Below are 21,163 nucleotides of genomic sequence, written 5' to 3' on the forward strand. Positions count from 1 at the left end.
ACATTAGCCAAGACACATTAGCCAAGACACCTTAGCCAAGACACCTTAGCCAAGACACTTTAGCCAAGACACCTTAGCCAAGACTCCTTAGCCAAGACACCTTAGCCAAGACACCTTAGCCAGGACACATTAGCCAAGACACCTTAGCCAAGACACCTTAGCCAAGACACCTTAGCCAAGACACATTAGCCAAGACACCTTAGCCAAGACACATTAGCCAAGACACCTTAGCCAAGACACCTTAGCCAAGACACCTTAGCCAAGACACATTAGCCAAGACACATTAGCCAAGACACATTAGTCAAGACACCTTAGGCAAGACACCTTAGCCGAGACACCTTAGCCAAGACACCTTAGCCAAGACACCTTAGCCAAGACACATTAGCCAAGACACCTTAGCCAAGACACATAAGCCAAGACACCTTAGCCAAGACACATTAGCCAAGACACATTAGCCAAGACACATTAGCCAACACACATTAGCCAAGACACCTTAGCCAAGACACCTTAGCCAAGACACATTAGCCAAGACACCTTAGCCAAGACACCTTAGCCAAGACACATTAGCCAAGACACATTAGCCAAGACACATTAGCCAAGACACCTTAGCCAAGACACATAAGCCAAGACACCTTAGCCAAGACACCTTAGCCAAGACACATTAGCCAAGACACCTTAGCCAAGACACCTTAGCCAAGACACCTTTGCCAAGACACCTTAGCCAAGACACATTAGCCAAGACACCTTACCCAAGACACCTTAGCCAAGACACATTAGCCAAGACACCTTAGCCAAGACACATTAGCCAAGACACCTTAGCCAAGACACCTTAGCCAAGACACCTTACCCAAGACACATTAGCCAAGACACATTAGCCAAGACACCTTAGCCAAGACACATTAGCCAAGACACCTTAGCCAAGACACCTTAGCCAAGACACCTTAGCCAACACACATTAGCCAAGACACATTAGCCGAGACACTTTAGCCAAGACACATTAGCCAAGACACATTAGCCAAGACACCTTAGCCAAGACACATTAGCCAAGACACACTAGCCAAGACACATTAGCCAAGACACCTTACCCAAGACACCTTAGCCAAGACACCTTAGCCAAGACACCTTAGCCAAGACACATTAGCCAAGACACCTTAGCCAAGACACATTAGCCAAGACACCTTAGCCAAGACACCTTTGCCAAGACACCTTAGCCAAGACACTTTAGCCAAGACACCTTAGCCAAGACACATTAGCCAAGACACATTAGCCAAGACACATTAGCCAAGACACTTTAGCCAAGACACATTAGCCAAGACACCTTAGCCAAGACACCTTAGCCAAGACACCTCAGCCAAGGCACATAAGCCAAGACACATTAGCCAAGACACCTTAGCCAAGACACCTTAGCCAAGACACCTTAGCCAAGACACATTAGCCAAGACACCTTAGCAAAAACACATTAGCCAAGACACATAAGCCAAGACACCTTAGCCAAGACACATTAGCCAAGACACCTTAGCCAAGACACCTTAGCCAAGACACATTAGCCAAGACACCTTAGCCAAGACACTTTAGCCAAGACACTTTAGCCAAGACACCTTAGCCAAGACACCTTAGCCAAGACACCTTAGCCAAGACACCTTAGCCAAGACACATTAGCCAAGACACCTTAGCCAAGACACTTTAGCCAAGACACATTAGCCAAGACACCTTAGCCAAGACACCTTAGCCAAGACACATTAGCCAAGACACCTTAGCCAAGACACATTAGCCAAGACACATTAGCCAAGACACCTTAGCCAAGACACCTTAGCCAAGACACTTTAGGCAAGACACCTTAGCCAAGACACTTTAGCCGAGACACATTAGCCAAGACACCTTAGGCAAGACACCTTAGCCGAGACACATTAGCCAAGACACCTTAGCCAAGACACCTTAGCCAAGACACATTAGCCAAGACACCTTAGCCAAGACACATTAGCCAAGACACATAAGCCAAGACACCTTAGCCAAGACACCTTAGCCAAGACACCTTAGCCAAGACACCTTAGCCAAGACACCTTAGCCAAGACACATTAGCCAAGACACCTTAGCCAAGACACATTAGCCAAGACACATTAACCAAGACACATTAGCCAAGACACCTTAGCCAAGACACATTAGCCAAGACACATTAGCCAAGACACCTTAGCCAAGACACCTTAGCCAAGACACATTAGCCAAGACACACTAGCCAAGACACATTAGCCAAGACACCTTACCCAAGACACCATAGCCAAGACACATTAACCAAGACACATTAGCCAAGACACCTTAGCCAAGACACATTAGCCAAGACACCTTAGCCAAGACACTTTAGCCAAGACACATTAGCCAAGACACATTAGCCAAGACACATTAGCCAAGACACATTAGCCAAGACACCTTAGCGAAGACACCTTAGCCAAGACACATTAGCCAAGACACATTAGCCAAGACACCTTAGCCAAGACACCTTAGCCAAGACACTTTAGCCAAGACACCTTAGCCAAGACACATTAGCCAAGACACATTAGCCAAGACACCTTAGCCAAGACACATTAGCCAAGACACTTTAGCCAAGACACATTAGCCAAGACACATTAGCCGAGACACCTTAGCCAAGACACATTAGCCAAGACACTTTAGCCAAGACACATTAGCCAAGACACATTAGCCAAGACACCTTAGCCAAGACACCTAAGCCAAGACACATTAGCCAAGACACCTTAGCCAAGACACATTAGCCAAGACACATTAGCCAAGACACCTTAGCCAAGACACCTTAGCCAAGAAACATTAGCCAAGACACCTTAGCAAAAACACATTAGCCAAGACACATTAGCCAAGACACCTTAGCCAAGACACATTAGCCAAGACACATTAGCCAAGACACCTTAGCCAAGACACATTAGCCAAGACACATTAGCCAAGACACATTAGCCAAGACACATTAGCCAAGACACATTAGCCGAGACACCTAAGCCAAGACACATTAGCCAAGACACATTAGCCGAGACACATTAGCCAAGACACATTAGCCAAGACACTTTAGCCAAGACACATTAGCCAAGACACTTTAGCCAAGACACATTAGTAAAGACACATTAGCCAAGACACATTAGCCGAGACACATTAGCCAAGACACATTAGCCAAGACACATTAGCCAAGACACCTTAGCCAAGACACCTTAGCCAAGAAACATTAGCCAAGACACCTTAGCCAAGACACATTAGCCAAGACACCTAAGCCAACACACATTAGTCAAGACACCTTAGCCAAGACACCTTAGCCAAGACACATTAGCCAAGACACTTTAGCCAAGACACTTTAGCCAAGACACATTAGCCAAGACACCTTAGCCAAGACACATTAGCCAAGACACATTAGCCAAGACACCTTAGCCAAGACACCTTAGCCAAGACACCTTAGCCAAGACACATTAGCCAAGACACCTTAGCAAAAACACATTAGCCAAGACACATTAGCCAAGACACATTAGCCAAGACACCTTAGCCAAGACACCTTAGCCAAGACACCTTAGCCAAGACACATTAGCCAAGACACCTTAGCCAAGACACCTTAGCCAAGACACATTAGCCAAGACACCTTAGCCAAGACACCTTAGCCAAGACACCTTAGCCAAGACACCTTAGCCAAGACACCTTAGCCATAACACATTAGCCAAGACACCTTAGCCAAGACACATTAGCCAAGACACATTAGCCAAGACACATTAGCCAAGACACCTTAGCCAAGACACCTTAGCCAAGACACCTTAGCCAAGACACATTAGCCAAGACACCTTAGCCAAGACACATTAGCCAAGACACCTTAGCCAAGACACTTTAGCCGAGACACATTAGCCAAGACACCTTAGCCAAGACACATTAGCCAAGACACCTTAGCCAAGACACCTTAGCCAAAACACCTTAGCCAAGACACCTTAGCCAAGACACATTAGCCAAGACACCTTAGCCAAGACACCTTAGCCAAGACACATTAGCCAAGCCACCTTAGCCGAGACACATTAGCCAAGACACTTTAGCCGAGACACATTAGCCAAGACACATTAGCCAAGACACCTTAGCCAAGACACATTAGCCTAGACACCTTAGCCAAGACACCTTAGCCAAGACACATTAGCCAAGACACCTTAACCAAGACACCTTAGCCAAGACACCTTAGCCAAGACACCTTAGCCAAGACACATTAGCCAAGACACCTTAGCCATAACACATTAGCCAATACACCTTAGCCAAGACACATAAGCCAAAACACATTAGCCAAGACACATTAGCCAAGACACCTTAGCCAAGACACCTTAGCCAAGACACTTTAGCCGAGACACATTAGCCAAGACACCTTAGCCAAGACACCTTAGCCAAGACACCTTAGCCAAGACACCTTAGAAAAGACACATTAACCAAGACACATTAGCCAAGACACATTAGCCAAGACACCTTAGCCAAGACACCTTAACCAAGACACCTTAGCCAAGACACATTAGCCGAGACACATTAGCCAAGACACATTAGCAAAGACACATTAGCCACGACACATTAGCCAAGACACCTTAGCCAAGACACCTTAGCCAAGACACCTTAGCCAAGACACATTAGCCAAGACACATTAGCCAAGACACATAAGCCAAGACACCTTAGCCGAGACACATTAGCCAAGACATATTAGCCAAGACACATTAGCCAAGACACATTAGCCAAGACTCCTTAGCCAAGACACATTAGCCAAGACACCTTAGCCAAGACACATTAGCCAAGACACCTTAGCCAAGACACCTTAGCCAAGACACCTTAGCCAAGACACCTTAGCCAAGACACATTAGCCAAGACACCTTATCCAAGACACCTTAGCCAAGACACATTAGCCGAGACACCTTAGCCGAGACACATTAGCCAAGACACATTAGCCGAGACACATTAGCCAAGACACCTTAGCCAAGACACCTTAGCCAAGACACTTTAGCCAAGACACATTAGCCAAGACACCTTAGCCAAGACACCTTAGCCAAGACACATTAGCCGAGACACATTAGCCAAGACACCTTAGCCAAGACACCTTAACCAAGACACCTTAGCCAAGACACATTAGCCAAGACACATTAGACAAGACACATAAGCCAAGACACCTTAGCCAAGACACATTAGCCAAGACACCTTAGCCAAGACACATTAGCCAAGACACCTTAGCCAAGACACCTTAGCAAAGACACATTAGCCAAGACACCTTAGCCAAGACACATTAGCCAAGACACATTAGCCAAGACACCTTAGCCAAGACACATTAGCCAAGACACATTAGCCAAGACACATTAGCCAAGACACATTAGCCAAGACACATTAGCCAAGACACATTAGCCAAGACACCTTAGCCAAGACACCTTAACCAAGACACCTTAGCCAAGACACATTAGCCAAGACACATTAGCCAAGACACATTAGCCAAGACACATTAGCCACGACACATTAGCCAAGACACCTTAGCCAAGACACCTTAGCCAAGACACCTTAGCCAAGACACATTAGCCAAGACACATTAGCCAAGACACATAAGCCAAGACACCTTAGCCAAGACACATTAGCCAAGACACCTTAGCCAAGACACATTAGCCAAGACACATTAGCCAAGACACCTTAGCAAAGACACATTAGCCAAGACACCTTAGCCAAGACACATTAGCCAAGACACATTAGCCAAGACACCTTAGCCAAGACACATTAGCCAAGACACATTAGCCAAGACACCTTAGCAAAGACACATTAGCCAAGACACAATAGCCAAGACACCTTAGCCAAGACACCTTAGCCAAGACACCTTAGCCAAGATACATTAGCCAAGACACATTAGCCAAGACACATTAGCCAAGACACCTTAGCCAAGACACATTAGCCAAGACACCTTAGCCAAGACACCTTAGCCAAGACACATTAGCCAAGACACATTAGACAAGACACATAAGCCAAGACACCTTAGCCAAGACACATTAGCCAAGACACCTTAGCCAAGACACATTAGCCAAGACACCTTAGCCAAGACACATTAGCCAAGACACCTTAGCAAAGACACATTAGCCAAGACACATTAGCCGAGACACATTAGCCAAGACACATTAGCAAAGACACATTAGCCACGACACATTAGCCAAGACACCTTAGCCAAGACACATTAGCCAAGACACCTTAGCAAAGACACATTAGCCAAGACACATAAGCCAAGACACATTAGCCAAGACACATAAGCCAAGACACCTTAGCCGAGACACATTAGCCAAGACATATTAGCCAAGACACATTAGCCAAGACACATTAGCCAAGACACCTTAGCTAAGACACATTAGCCAAGACACATTAGCCAAGACACATTAGCCAAGACACCTTAGCCAAGACACCTTAGCCAAGACACCTTAGCCAAGACACATTAGCCAAGACACCTTAGCCAAGACACATTAGCCAAGACACATTAGCCAAGACACCTTAGCCAAGACACATTAGCCAAGACACCTTAGCCAAGACACCTTAGAAAAGACACATTAACCAAGACACATTAGCCAAGACACATTAGCCAAGACACCTTAGCCAAGACACCTTAACCAAGACACCTTAGCCAAGACACATTAGCCGAGACACATTAGCCAAGACACATTAGCAAAGACACATTAGCCACGACACATTAGCCAAGACACCTTAGCCAAGACACATTAGCCAAGACACCTTAGCAAAGACACATTAGCCAAGACACATAAGCCAAGACACATTAGCCAAGACACATTAGCCAAGACACCTTAGCCAAGACACATTAGCCAAGACACATTAGCCAAGACACCTTAGCAAAGACACATTAGCCAAGACACATTAGCCAAGACACATTAGCCAAGACACCTTAGCCAAGACACCTTAACCAAGACACCTTAGCCAAGACACATTAGCCGAGACACATTAGCCAAGACACATTAGCCAAGACACATTAGCCACGACACATTAGCCAAGACACCTTAGCCAAGACACCTTAGCCAAGACACCTTAGCCAAGACACATTAGCCAAGACACATTAGCCAAGACACATAAGCCAAGACACCTTAGCCGAGACACATTAGCCAAGACATATTAGCCAAGACACATTAGCCAAGACACATTAGCCAAGACACCTTAGCTAAGACACATTAGCCAAGACACATTAGCCAAGACACATTAGCCAAGACACCTTAGCCAAGACACCTTAGCCAAGACACCTTAGCCAAGACACATTAGCCAAGACACCTTAGCCAAGACACATTAGCCAAGACACATTAGCCAAGACACCTTAGCCAAGACACATTAGCCAAGACACCTTAGCCGAGACACATTAGCCAAGACACATTAGCCAAGACACATTAGCCAAGACACATTAGCCAAGACACCTTAGCCAAGACACCTTAGCCAAGACACCTTAGCCAAGACACCTTAGCCAAGACACATTAGCCAAGACACCTTAGCCAAGACACATTAGCCAAGACACATTAGCCGAGACACATTAGCCAAGACACCTTAGCCAAGACACCTTAGCCAAGACACATTAGCCAAGACACATTAGCCAAGACACCTTAGCCAAGACACATTAGCCAAGACACCTTAGCCAAGACACCTTAGCCAAGACACCTTAGCCAAGACACATTAGCCAAGACACATTAGCCAAGACACATAAGCCAAGACACCTTAGGTGAGACACATTAGCCAAGACACCTTAGCCAAGACACATTAAAAAAGACACCTTAACCAAGACACCTTAGAAAAGACACATTAACCAAGACACATTAGCCAAGACACATTAGCCAAGACACATTAGCCAAGACACATTAGCCAAGACACTTTAGCCAAGACACATTAGCCAAGACACCTTAGCCAAGACACATTAGCCAAGACACCTTAGCCAAGACACATTAGCCAAGACACCTTAGCCAAGAACCATTAGCCAAGACACATTAGCCAAGACACCTTAGCCAAGACACCTTAGCCGAGACACATTAGCCAAGACACCTTAGCCAAGACACATTAGCCAAGACACCTTAACCAAGACACCTTAGAAAAGACACATTAACCAAGACACATTAGCCAAGACACCTTAGCCAAGACACCTTAGCCAAGACACCTTAGCCAAGACACATTAGCCAAGACACATTAGCCAAGACACCTTAGCCAAGACACCTTAGCCGAGACACATTAGCCAAGACACCTTAGCCAAGACACATTAGCCAAGACACCTTAACCAAGACACCTTAGAAAAGACACATTAGCCAAGACACATTAGCCAAGACACATTAGCCGCGACACATTAGCCAAGACACATTAGCCAAGACACATAAGCCAAGACACCTTAGCCGAGACACATTAGCCAAGACACCTTAGCCAAGACACATTAGCCAAGACACCTTAACCAAGACACCTTAGAAAAGACACATTAACCAAGACACATTAGCCAAGACACCTTAGCCAAGACACCTTAGTCAAGACACATTAGCCAAGACACCTTAGCCAAGACACCTTAGCCAAGACACCTTAGCCAAGACACATTAGCCAAGACACATTAGCCAAGACACATAAGCCAAGACACATTAGCCAAGACACATTAGCCAAGACACATTAGCCAAGACACCTTAGCCGAGACACATTAGCCAAGACACCTTAGCCAAGACACATTAGCCAAGACACCTTAACCAAGACACCTTAGAAAAGACACATTAACCAAGACACATTAGCCAAGACACATTAGCCAAGACACATTAGCCAAGACACATTAGCCAAGACACATTAGCCAAGACACATTAGCCGAGACACATTAGCCAAGACACATTAGCCAAGACACCTTAGCCAAGACACATTAGCCGAGACACCTTAGCCAAGACACTTTAGACAAGACACATTAGCCAATACACATTAGCCAAGACACATTAGCCAAGACACATTAGCCGAGACACCTTATCCAAGACACATTAGCCAAGACACATTAGCCAAGATACATTAGCCAAGACACAATAGCCGAGACACTTTATCCAAGACACATTAGCCAAGACACCTTAGCCAAGACACATTAGCCAAGACACATTCGTCGAGACACATTAGCCACAACACCTTAGCCAAGACACCTTAGCATAGACACATAAGCCAAGACACATTAGCCAAGACACTTTAGTCGAGACACATTAGCCAAGACACATTAGCCAAAACACATTAGCCAAGACTCATTAGCCAAGACACCTTAGCCAAGACACCTTAACCAAGACACATTTGCCAAGACACATTAGCCGAGACACCTAAGCCAAGACACATTAGCCAAGACACATTAGCCAAGACACATTAGCCAAGACACATTAGCCAAGACACCTTAGCCAAGACACATTAGCCAAGACACATTCGTCGAGACACTTAAGCCAAGACACCTTAGCCAAGACACCTTAGCCAAGACACCTTAGCCAAGACACCTTAGCCAAGACACATTAGCCAAGACACAATAGCCAAGACACTTTAGTCGAGACACATTAGCCAAGACAAATTAGCCAAAACACATTAGCCAAGACTCATTAGCCAAGACACATTAGCCAAGACACATTAGCCAAGACACCTTAGCCAAGAAACATTAGCCAAAACACATTAGCCAAGACACTTCAGTCGAGACACATTAGCCAAGACACATTAGCCAAGACACATTAGCCAAGACACATTCGTCGAGACACTTTAGCCAAGACACCTTAGCCAAGACACCTTAGCCAAGACACCTTAGCCAAGACACCTTAGCCAAGACACCTTAGCCAAGACACCTTAGCCAAGACACCTTAGCCAAGACACATTAGCCAAGACACATTAGCCGAGACACATTAGCCAAGACACCTTAGCCAAGACACATTAGCCAAGACACATTAGCCAAGACACTTTAGTCGAGACACATTAGCCAAGACAAATTAGCCAAAACACATTAGCCAAGACTCATTAGCCAAGACACATTAGCCAAGACACATACGCCAAGACACCTTAGCCAAGAAACATTAGCCAAAACACATTAGCCAAGACACTTCAGTCGAGACACATTAGCCAAGACACATTAGCCAAGACACATTCGTCGAGACACTTTAGCCAAGACACCTTAGCCAAGACACCTTAGCCAAGACACCTTAGCCAAGACACCTTAGCCAAGACACCTTAGCCAAGACACATTAGCCAAGACACAATAGCCAAGACACTTTAGTCGAGACACATTAGCCAAGACAAATTAGCCAAAACACATTAGCCAAGACTCATTAGCCAAGACACATTAGCCAAGACACATACGCCAAGACACCTTAGCCAAGAAACATTAGCCAAAACACATTAGCCAAGACACTTCAGTCGAGACACATTAGCCAAGACACATTAGCCAAGACACATTCGTCGAGACACTTTAGCCAAGACACCTTAGCCAAGACACCTTAGCCAAGACACATTAGCCAAAACACCTTAGCCAAGACACCTTAGCCAAGACACATTAGCCAAGACACATTAGCCGAGACACATTAGCCAAGACACCTTAGCCAAGACACCTTAGCCAAGACACCTTAGCCAAGACACCTTAGCCAAGACACATTAGCCAAGACACCTTAGCCAAGACACCTTAGCCAAGACACATTAGCCAAGACACATTAGCCGAGACACATTAGCCAAGACACATTAGCCAAGACACATTAGCCAAGACACCTTAGCCAAGACACATTAGCCAAGACACATTAGCCAAGACACCTTAGCCAAGACACATTAGCCAAGACACCATAGCCAAGACACCTTATCCAAGACACATTAGCCAAGACACCTTATCCAAGACACCTTAGCCAAGACAGCATAGCCAAGACACATTAGCCAAGACACATTAGCCAAGACACATTAGCCAAGACACATTAGCCAAGACACATTAGCCAAGACACTTTAGCCAAGCCACCTTAGCCAAGACACATTAGCCAAGACACATTAGCCAAGACACATTAGCCAAGACACATTAGCCGAGACACATTAGCCAAGACACATTAGCCAAGACACATTAGCCAAGACACATTAGCCAAGACACATTAGCCGAGTAACATTAGCCAAGACACATTAGCCAAGACACATTAGCCAAGACACCTTAGCCGAGACACATTAGCCAAGACACATTAGCCAAGACACCTTAGCCAAGACACCTTAGCCAAGACACCTTAGCCAAGACACCTTAGCCAAGACACCTTAGCCAAGACACATTAGCCAAGACACCTTATCCAAGACACCTTAGCCAAGACACATTAGCCAAGACACCTTAGCCAAGACACATTAGCCAAGACACATTAGCCAAGACACATTAGCCGAGACACCTAAGCCAAGACACATTAGCCAAGACACATTAGCCGAGACACATTAGCCAAGACACATTAGCAAAGACACTTTAGCCAAGACACCTTAGCCAAGACACCTTAGCCAAGACACCTTAGCCAAGACACCTTAGCCAAGACACCTTATCCAAGACACCTTAGCCAAGACACCTTAGCCAAGACACCTTAGCCATGACACATTAGCCATGACACCTTAGCCAAGACACCTTAGCCAAGACACCTTAGCCAAGACACCTTAGCCAAGACACCTTAGCCAAGACACATTAGCCAAGACACCTTAGCCAAGACACATTAGCCAAGATACATTAGCCAAGACACATTAGCCGAGACACCTTAGCCAAGACACATTAGCCAAGACACCTTAGCCAAGACACATTAGCCAAGACACCTTAACCGAGACACATTAGCCAAGACACCTTATCCAAGACACCTTAGCCAAGACACCTTAGCCAAGACACCTTAGCCAAGACACATTAGCCAAGACACCTTAGCCAAGACACATTAGCCAAGACACCTTAACCAAGACACCTTAGAAAAGACACATTAACCAAGACACATTAGCCAAGACACCTTAGCCAAGACACCTTAGTCAAGACACATTAGCCAAGACACCTTAGCCAAGACACCTTAGCCAAGACACCTTAGCCAAGACACATTAGCCAAGACACATTAGCCAAGACACATAAGCCAAGACACATTAGCCAAGACACATTAGCCAAGACACATTAGCCAAGACACCTTAGCCGAGACACATTAGCCAAGACACCTTAGCCAAGACACATTAGCCAAGACACCTTAACCAAGACACCTTAGAAAAGACAGATTAACCAAGACACATTAGCCAAGACACATTAGCCAAGACACATTAGCCAAGACACATTAGCCAAGACACATTAGCCAAGACACATTAGCCGAGACACATTAGCCAAGACACATTAGCCAAGACACCTTAGCCAAGACACATTAGCCGAGACACCTTAGCCAAGACACTTTAGACAAGACACATTAGCCAAGACACATTAGCCAAGACACATTAGCCAAGACACATTAGCCGAGACACCTTATCCAAGACACATTAGCCAAGACACATTAGCCAAGATACATTAGCAAAGACACAATAGCCGAGACACCTTATCCAAGACACATTAGCCAAGACACCTTAGCCAAGACACATTAGCCAAGACACATTCGTCGAGACACATTAGCCACAACACCTTAGCCAAGACACCTTAGCATAGACACATTAGCCAAGACACATTAGCCAAGACACTTTAGTCGAGACACATTAGCCAAGACACATTAGCCAAAACACATTAGCCAAGACTCATTAGCCAAGACACCTTAGCCGAGACACCTTAACCAAGACACATTTGCCAAGACACATTAGCCGAGACACCTTAGCCAAGACACTTTAGCCAAGACACATTAGCCAAGACACATTAGCCAAGACACATTAGCCAAGACACCTTAGCCAAGACACATTAGCCAAGACACATTCGTCGAGACACTTAAGCCAAGACACCTTAGCCAAGACACCTTAGCCAAGACACCTTAGCCAAGACACCTTAGCCAAGACACATTAGCCAAGACACAATAGCCAAGACACTTTAGTCGAGACACATTAGCCAAGACAAATTAGCCAAAACACATTAGCCAAGACTCATTAGCCAAGACACATTAGCCAAGACACATTAGCCAAGACACCTTAGCCAAGAAACATTAGCCAAAACACATTAGCCAAGACACTTCAGTCGAGACACATTAGCCAAGACACATTAGCCAAGACACATTAGCCAAGACACATTCGTCGAGACACTTTAGCCAAGACACCTTAGCCAAGACACCTTAGCCAAGACACCTTAGCCAAGACACCTTAGCCAAGACACCTTAGCCAAGACACCTTCGCCAAGACACCTTAGCCAAGACACATTAGCCAAGACACATTAGCCGAGACACATTAGCCAAGACACCTTAGCCAAGACACATTAGCCAAGACACATTCGTCGAGACACTTTAGCCAAGACACCTTAGCCAAGACACCTTAGCCAAGACACCTTAGCCAAGACACCTTAGCCAAGACACCTTAGCCAAGACACATTAGCCAAGACACAATAGCCAAGACACTTTAGTCGAGACACATTAGCCAAGACAAATTAGCCAAAACACATTAGCCAAGACTCATTAGCCAAGACACATTAGCCAAGACACATATGCCAAGACACCTTAGCCAAGAAACATTAGCCAAAACACATTAGCCAAGACACTTCAGTCGAGACACATTAGCCAAGACACATTAGCCAAGACACATTCGTCGAGACACTTTAGCCAAGACACCTTAGCCAAGACACCTTAGCCAAGACACCTTAGCCAAGACACCTTAGCCAAGACACATTAGCCAAGACACATTAGCCAAGACACTTTAGCCAAGACACATTAGCCAAGACACATTAGCCAAGACACCTTAGCCAAGACACATTAGCCAAGACACATTCGTCGAGACACTTTAGCCAAGACACCTTAGCCAAGACACCTTAGCCAAGACACCTTAGCCAAGACACCTTAGCCAAGACACCTTAGCCAAGACACATTAGCCAAGACACAATAGCCAAGACACTTTAGTCGAGACACATTAGCCAAGACACATTAGCCAAGACACATTAACCAAGACACATTAGCCAAGACACATTAGCCAAGACACATTAGCCAAGACACATTAGCCGAGACACATTAGCCAAGACACATTAGCCAAGACACATTAGCCAAGACACATTAGCCAAGACACATTAGCCGAGACACATTAGCCAAGACACATAAGCCAAGACACATTAGACAAGACACATTCGTCGAGACACTTTAGCCAAGACACCTTAGCCAAGACACCTTAGCCAAGACACCTTAGCCAAGACACCTTAGCCAAGACACATTAGCCAAGACACATTAGCCAAGACACATTAGCCAAGACACCTTAGCCAAGACACATTAGCCAAGACACCTTAGCCAAGACACCTTAGCCAAGACACATTAGCCAAGACACCTTAGCCAAGACACCTTATCCAAGACACCTTAGCCAAGACACATTAGCCAAGACACCTTAGCCGAGACACATTAGCCAAGACACTTTAGCCAAGACACATTAGCCAAGAAACCTTAGCCAAGACACCTTAGCCAAGACAACATAGCCAAGACACATTAGCCAAGACACATTAGCCAAGACACATTAGCCAAGACACATTAGCCAAGACACATTAGCCGAGACACCTTAGCCAAGACACATTAGCCAAGACACATTAGCTGAGTAACATTAGCCAAGACACATTAGCCAAGACACATTAGCCAAGACACCTTAGCCGAGACACATTAGCCAAGACACATTAGCCAAGACACCTTAGCCAAGACACCTTAGCCAAGACACATTAGCCAAGACACCTTAGCCAAGACACCTTAGCCAAGACACATTAGCCAAGACACATTAGCCGAGACACATTAGCCAAGACACATTAGCCAAGACACATTAGCCAAGACACCTTAGCCAAAACACATTAGCCAAGACACATTAGCCAAGACACCTTAGCCAAGAAACATTAGCCAAGACACATTAGCCAAGACACATTAGCCAAGACACTTTAGCCAAGACACCTTAGCCAAGACACCTTAGCCAAGACACCTTAGCCAAGACACATTAGCCAAGACACATTAGCCAAGACACATTAGCCAAGACACCTTAGCCAAGACACATTAGCCAAGACACCTTAGCCAAGACACCTTAGCCAAGACACATTAGCCAAGACACCTTAGCCAAGACACCTTATCCAAGACACCTTAGCCAAGACACATTAGCCAAGACACCTTAGCCGAGACACATTAGCCAAGACACTTTAGCCAAGACACATTAGCCAAGAAACCTTAGCCAAGACACCTTAGCCAAGACAACATAGCCAAGACACATTAGCCAAGACACATTAGCCAAGACACATTAGCCAAGACACATTAGCCAAGACACATTAGCCGAGACACCTTAGCCAAGACACATTAGCCAAGACACATTAGCTGAGTAACATTAGCCAAGACACATTAGCCAAGACACATTAGCCAAGACACCTTAGCCGAGACACATTAGCCAAGACACATTAGCCAAGACACCTTAGCCAAGACACCTTAGCCAAGACACATTAGCCAAGACACCTTAGCCAAGACACCTTAGCCAAGACACATTAGCCAAGACACATTAGCCGAGACACATTAGCCAAGACACATTAGCCAAGACACATTAGCCAAGACACCTTAGCCAAAACACATTAGCCAAGACACATTAGCCAAGACACCTTAGCCAAGAAACATTAGCCAAGACACATTAGCCAAGACACATTAGCCAAGACACTTTAGCCAAGACACATTAGCCAAGACACCTTAGCCAAGACACCTTAGCCAAGACACCTTAGCCAAGACACCTTAGCCAAGACACCTTAGCCAAAACACATTAGCCAAGACACCTTAGCCAAGACACATTAGCCAAGACACATTAGCCAAGACACATTAGCCGAGACACATTAGCCAAGACACATTAGCCAAGACACATTAGCCAAGACACCTTAGCCGAGACACATTAGCCAAGACACATTAGCCAAGACACCTTAGCCAAGACACATTAGCCAAGACACATTAGCCAAGACACATTAGCCAAGACACCTTAGCCAAGACACATTAGCCAAGACACATTAGCCAAGACACATTAGCCAAGACACATTAGCCAAGACACATTAGCCGAGACACCTAAGCCAAGACACATTAGCCAAGACACATTAGCCGAGACACATTAGCCAAGACACATTAGCCAAGACACTTTAGCCAAGACACATTAGCCAAGACACCTTAGCCAAGACACCTTAGCCAAGACACCTTAGCCAAGACACCTTATCCAAGACACCTTAGCCAAGACACCTTAGCCAAGACACCTTAGCCAAGACACATTAGCCAAGACACCTTAGCCAAGACACCTTAGCCAAGACACATTAGCCAAGACACCTTAGCCAAGACACCTTATCCAAGACACCTTAGCCAAGACACATTAGCCAAGACACATTAGCCAAGACACATTAGCCAAGATACTTAAGTCAAGACACATTAGCCAAGAAACCTTAGCCAAGACACCTGAGCCAAGACACATTAGCCAAGACACATTAGCCAAGACACCTTAGCCAAGACACATTAGCCAAGACACCTTAGCCAAGACACCTTAGCCAAGACACCTTAGCCAAGACACCTTAGCCAAGACACCTTAGCCAAGACACATTAGCCAAGACACCTTATCCAAGACACTTTATCCAAGACACCTTAGCCAAGACACATTAGCCAAGTCACATTAGCCAAGACACATTAGCCAAGACACCTTAGCCAAGACACATTAGCCAAGAAACCTTAGCCAAGACACATTAGCCAAGACACATTAGCCGAGACACCTTAGCCAAGACACATTAGCCAAGACACCTAAGCCAAGTAACACATTAGCCGAGACACATTAGCCAAGACACATTAGCCAAGACACATTAGCCAAGACACCTTAGCCAAGACACCTTAGCCAAGACACATTAGCCAAGACACATTAGCCAAGACACCTTAGCCAAGACACATTAGCCAAGACACCTTAGCCAAGACACATTAGCCAAGACACCTTAGCCAAGACACATTAGCCAAGACACATTAGCCAAGACACATTAGCCAAGACACCTTAGCCAAGACACATTAGCCAAGACACATTAGCCAAGACACCTTAGCCAAGACACCTTAGCCAAGACACCTTAGCCAAGACACATTAGCCAAGACACATTAGCCAAGACACCTTAGCCAAGACACATTAGCCAAGACACCTTAGCCAAGACACCTTAGCCAAGACAACATAGCCAAGACACATTAGCCAAGACACATTAGCCAAGACACATTAGCCAAGACACATTAGCCAAGACACATTAGCCGAGACACCTTAGCCAAGACACATTAGCCAAGACACATTAGCCGAGTAACATTAGCCAAGACACATTAGCCAAGACACATTAGCCAAGACACCTTAGCCGAGACACATTAGCCAAGACACATTAGCCAAGACACCTTAGCCAAGACACCTTAGCCAAGACACATTAGCCAAGACACCTTAGCCAAGACACCTTAGCCAAGACACATTAGCCAAGACACATTAGCCGAGACACATTAGCCAAGACACATTAGCCAAGACACATTAGCCAAGACACCTTAGCCAAAACACATTAGCCAAGACACATTAGCCAAGACACCTTAGCCAAGAAACATTAGCCAAGACACATTAGCCAAGACACATTAGCCAAGACACTTTAGCCAAGACACATTAGCCAAGACACCTTAGCCAAGACACCTTAGCCAAGACACCTTAGCCAAGACACCTTAGCCAAGACACCTTAGCCAAGACACATTAGCCAAGACACCTTAGCCAAGACACCTTAGCCAAGACACATTAGCCAAGACACATTAGCCGAGACACATTAGCCAAGACACATTAGCCAAGACACATTAGCCAAGACACCACCAAGGGAGGAGTCGGTGACAGTCAGTGCTAGCAGACGTGAAACTGTTTGCTCTGTTGTTATTCACTAGTGACTCTTGTAAAAGTGACGCTAATACGCCGAATTGTTTTAAACTTTAAAGTTTGGGTCGTGAAGTCGAAGTTCCAGTAGTGGTTTCCTTGGTTCAGCGGAGGATTGTGCTGTGATTTGGGCGTGATTCATTCCTGCGTCCCGGCGGTTACGCCCGGCGGACAGCATTGGTCAACCCAAACCAGCTGCCTAGCCGACAAGTGATCACCTGGAGATCTGTTAAATTGGTGCTGTGATTGGTGCGCTCAGTCCGTAAACGTTTCGTGTTTTGTTTGTAAACAGACGGTGCGTGCTAGCAACAACAAAAGTGATCTTCCCTGTTTGGGTTAAGTGGCGTCGTTTTTCGCATATCGAGGCTCTGCTTCGCTACGTTCATGCGTTGGTGTTAGTGTGCTCGGCCTAGTGGTTCCACACACATTAGTGAAGAGGAGTGCTTGTTTGGTTTAGTGAAGCTACGCGATCGTCGCCTCCGATCCTGTTTGACTCCCGAGAGTGTGAGTGTCGTGAGTTACCGCGAGTTTCCCCTCAGCGTGGCTTGGCCGCTGTTAAGCTCCTTCTACACGTCTGCTACTTGTACTAAATGTACTAAATGAGTGCGCGTGGAAAAATGAGTGAGCACGACACAAGCCAATCAAATGCAGGCTTGGGCACGGCGCTGAAGGACTTCTTCCGTAAGAGCAGCAAGACTGTACGCTCACCCCCTAGTGGGAACGTACAGAACAATGAAGCTGATTGCAGAGAAGAAGAAGTAGTGGCAGGTAAGGAAGTTACTGCCAGTTATGCAGGAGTGGCGAAAAATATCGCCTGCAGCCAGGGAGCCGGAACGGGGTGTGATGAAACCCAACCAGCGGCGGAAACGGGTGGTTCCATGCAAGTAGGCAGAAGTAAGCTGAAAGAAGCCCTGGAGACAGCGAGGGAGTTGCATCTCTACACCAAAGACCGCAACAATGTTCACGCACCCATCAAGAGGATGTCGGTCAAAATATTATCCGATCTCAGCAGCGTGGAACGCGAACTACTTACATGGAAGATGCGAGCAGAACGAGCAGAAAAGCTGCTTAGCGAGGCTAGGTCGAGTTGTAGCGAGACGGTGACACCACTGGCGCAAACCGCGGGTTCATCTAAACGGGGGAGAAGTGCGATAACCCCGGAAGCTGTACCATTGATGCAGAAGAAGCCTAAAAGTGACGCTTCGGGGAACCTCGTAATCGAAACTCCCATAACCGAAACGTCCGACGAACTGCCGTGGACCACCATCGTTAAGCGGAGGCAGCAAGAGCCCAAGAAGACGACTACCGAGCAAGCGGGTAAGGCAGCAGTCCTGCCAAAGATGGCCTCTCAAACGCGCCATAAAACGGAAGCGATAGTAGTGGGGCTCAAAGAAAAGGAGTCGTACGCCGACAATCTGCGAAGGGTGAAGGCGGATCCGAAACTGCAATCGCTTGGGAAGCAAGTTTCCAAGGTTAGACGCACGAGGGAGGGAAACCTGATTTTCGAGCTGAAGCGAGACGACGCAGTAAGCGGTAGCGACTTTAAAGACCTGCTGCAGGATTCCGTGGGAGAAGCCGGTCAGGTCACAGTGCGAGGAAATGTTGCGACGCTTGAAATTCGCGACATAGACGAGGTGACAAGCCTGGAAGATGTTGAAAGCGCGCTTAAAGCGAGATTCGAGCTCGGTACTACTCGCCTCGACATCAACATAAAGCCGGCATTCAACGGAACGCAGACAGCCTGCATAAAAATGGCAGCCAAGCAAGCGCTGCTTATAGCGTCAGCGAGAGAGGTAGAAATTGACTGGTCAATTTGCCGAATCCGCATTCTGCCACAATCGCGAAGGTGTTTCCGCTGCTGGGAATACAACCATGTGCAGCGAGACTGCAAGGGACCGGATAGGAGAAACAACTGTCTGCGGTGCGGCGAGGAGGGCCACCAGGCTCGCACGTGCACCAAACCGGCAGTATGCCTAGTATGTGCTCCAGGCAACAATGCTCACCAGGTCGGAGGAACGTATTGTCCAGCAGCCCAGAAAGCATGGAGATAGTGCAAGTAAACCTGAATCACTGCGAGGCTGCACAAGATCTTTTGTGTCAGGTAGTGGTTGAGGAAAAGGGCGATGTGGTCATTCTGTCGGAGCCGTATCAAGCACCGAAAGACGGCAGCAACAACTGGGTTTCGGACAAAACAGGCAAGGCTGCAATCTGGGCTGCGGGAAGATTCCCGATTCAGAGAGTGGTCTCCTGTACATTCGAGGGTTTCGTGATCGCCGAAGTAAACGGAGTGTGCATCTGCAGCAGCTACGCACCGCCAAGCTGGGAGCTGAAAAGGTTCAACGAGATGTTGGACAACCTAGTCGCTGAACTCAGTGGGATTAGCGACGTGATCATCGCCGGAGACTTTAACGCATGGGCCGTTGAATGGGGGAGCATTCGCACGAACAACAGGGGAGAAGCGATACTGGAGAGTTTCGCCCGGCTGAACGTTGTCCTGGGAAACGTTGGCTCCACTCCTACATTCAGCAGGAACGACAGGACGTCGATTATCGACATTACGTTCTGTAGTCCCGTCCTGGCGCAACACCTAAACTGGCGAGTGAGCGATGCGTATACCCTGAGCGATCATCGAGTTGTCCGGTATAGCATTGGGAAAAAGCGCATAACACTGCAGGTTCCGTCAAACAAAATGCGAGGCTGGAAAACCCGGATGTTCAACAAAGAACTTTTCTTGGAAGCGCTTAACTTCGGCGATTTTGGAATAGTTCGAAATGCTCCAGATCTTGTAGCTGCTCTGTCCACGGCGTGTGATGCCACGATGCCCCGTAGAAAGCCACCCCGTCATTCCCGTACTCCTGCCTACTGGTGGGACTCTACCATCGCGAAGTTCCGGTCTGATTGCTTGGCAGCCCGCAGAAAAATGCAACGAGAGAGGTGTCCGAAACGAAAACTGCAGCTGAGAGACGCCTACGTTACGGCTAGGTCGGTCTTAAAGAGAGAGATTAAGTCGAGCAATCGGCGTTACTTTCTTCAATTATGCGCAGCAGTCGCTCGGAAGCCATGGGGTTCTGCTTTCAAGGAGCTGATGGGGAAAGGCAGAACACATGAACCCGTCGAGCGTTGCCCTGTTGTGCTTAAAAGCATCATCGAA

At 46.5% G+C, this 21,163-nt stretch overlaps 1 long non-coding RNA gene across 1 annotated transcript in view; it reads right to left on the reverse strand.

Moving 5' to 3' along the window:
- LOC125774574 (uncharacterized) overlaps positions 1-17,643 on the reverse strand; it is a 122,213-nt gene extending 104,570 nt beyond the window's left edge. The window contains exons 1-3 of the long non-coding RNA XR_007421058.1: positions 17,015-17,643; positions 3,111-3,992; positions 437-1,332 (exon numbers count right to left, since the gene is read on the reverse strand). This is a non-coding gene — a long non-coding RNA (uncharacterized LOC125774574). The remainder of the gene's footprint in view (positions 1-436; positions 1,333-3,110; positions 3,993-17,014) is intronic.
- Between the last annotated feature and the right edge of the window lie 3,520 nt (positions 17,644-21,163).

The sequence above is a fragment of the Anopheles funestus genome, unplaced genomic scaffold (genome assembly GCF_943734845.2).
Source record: "Anopheles funestus unplaced genomic scaffold, idAnoFuneDA-416_04 scaffold_32_ctg1, whole genome shotgun sequence".
NCBI classification, from domain to species: Eukaryota; Metazoa; Arthropoda; class Insecta; order Diptera; family Culicidae; genus Anopheles; species Anopheles funestus.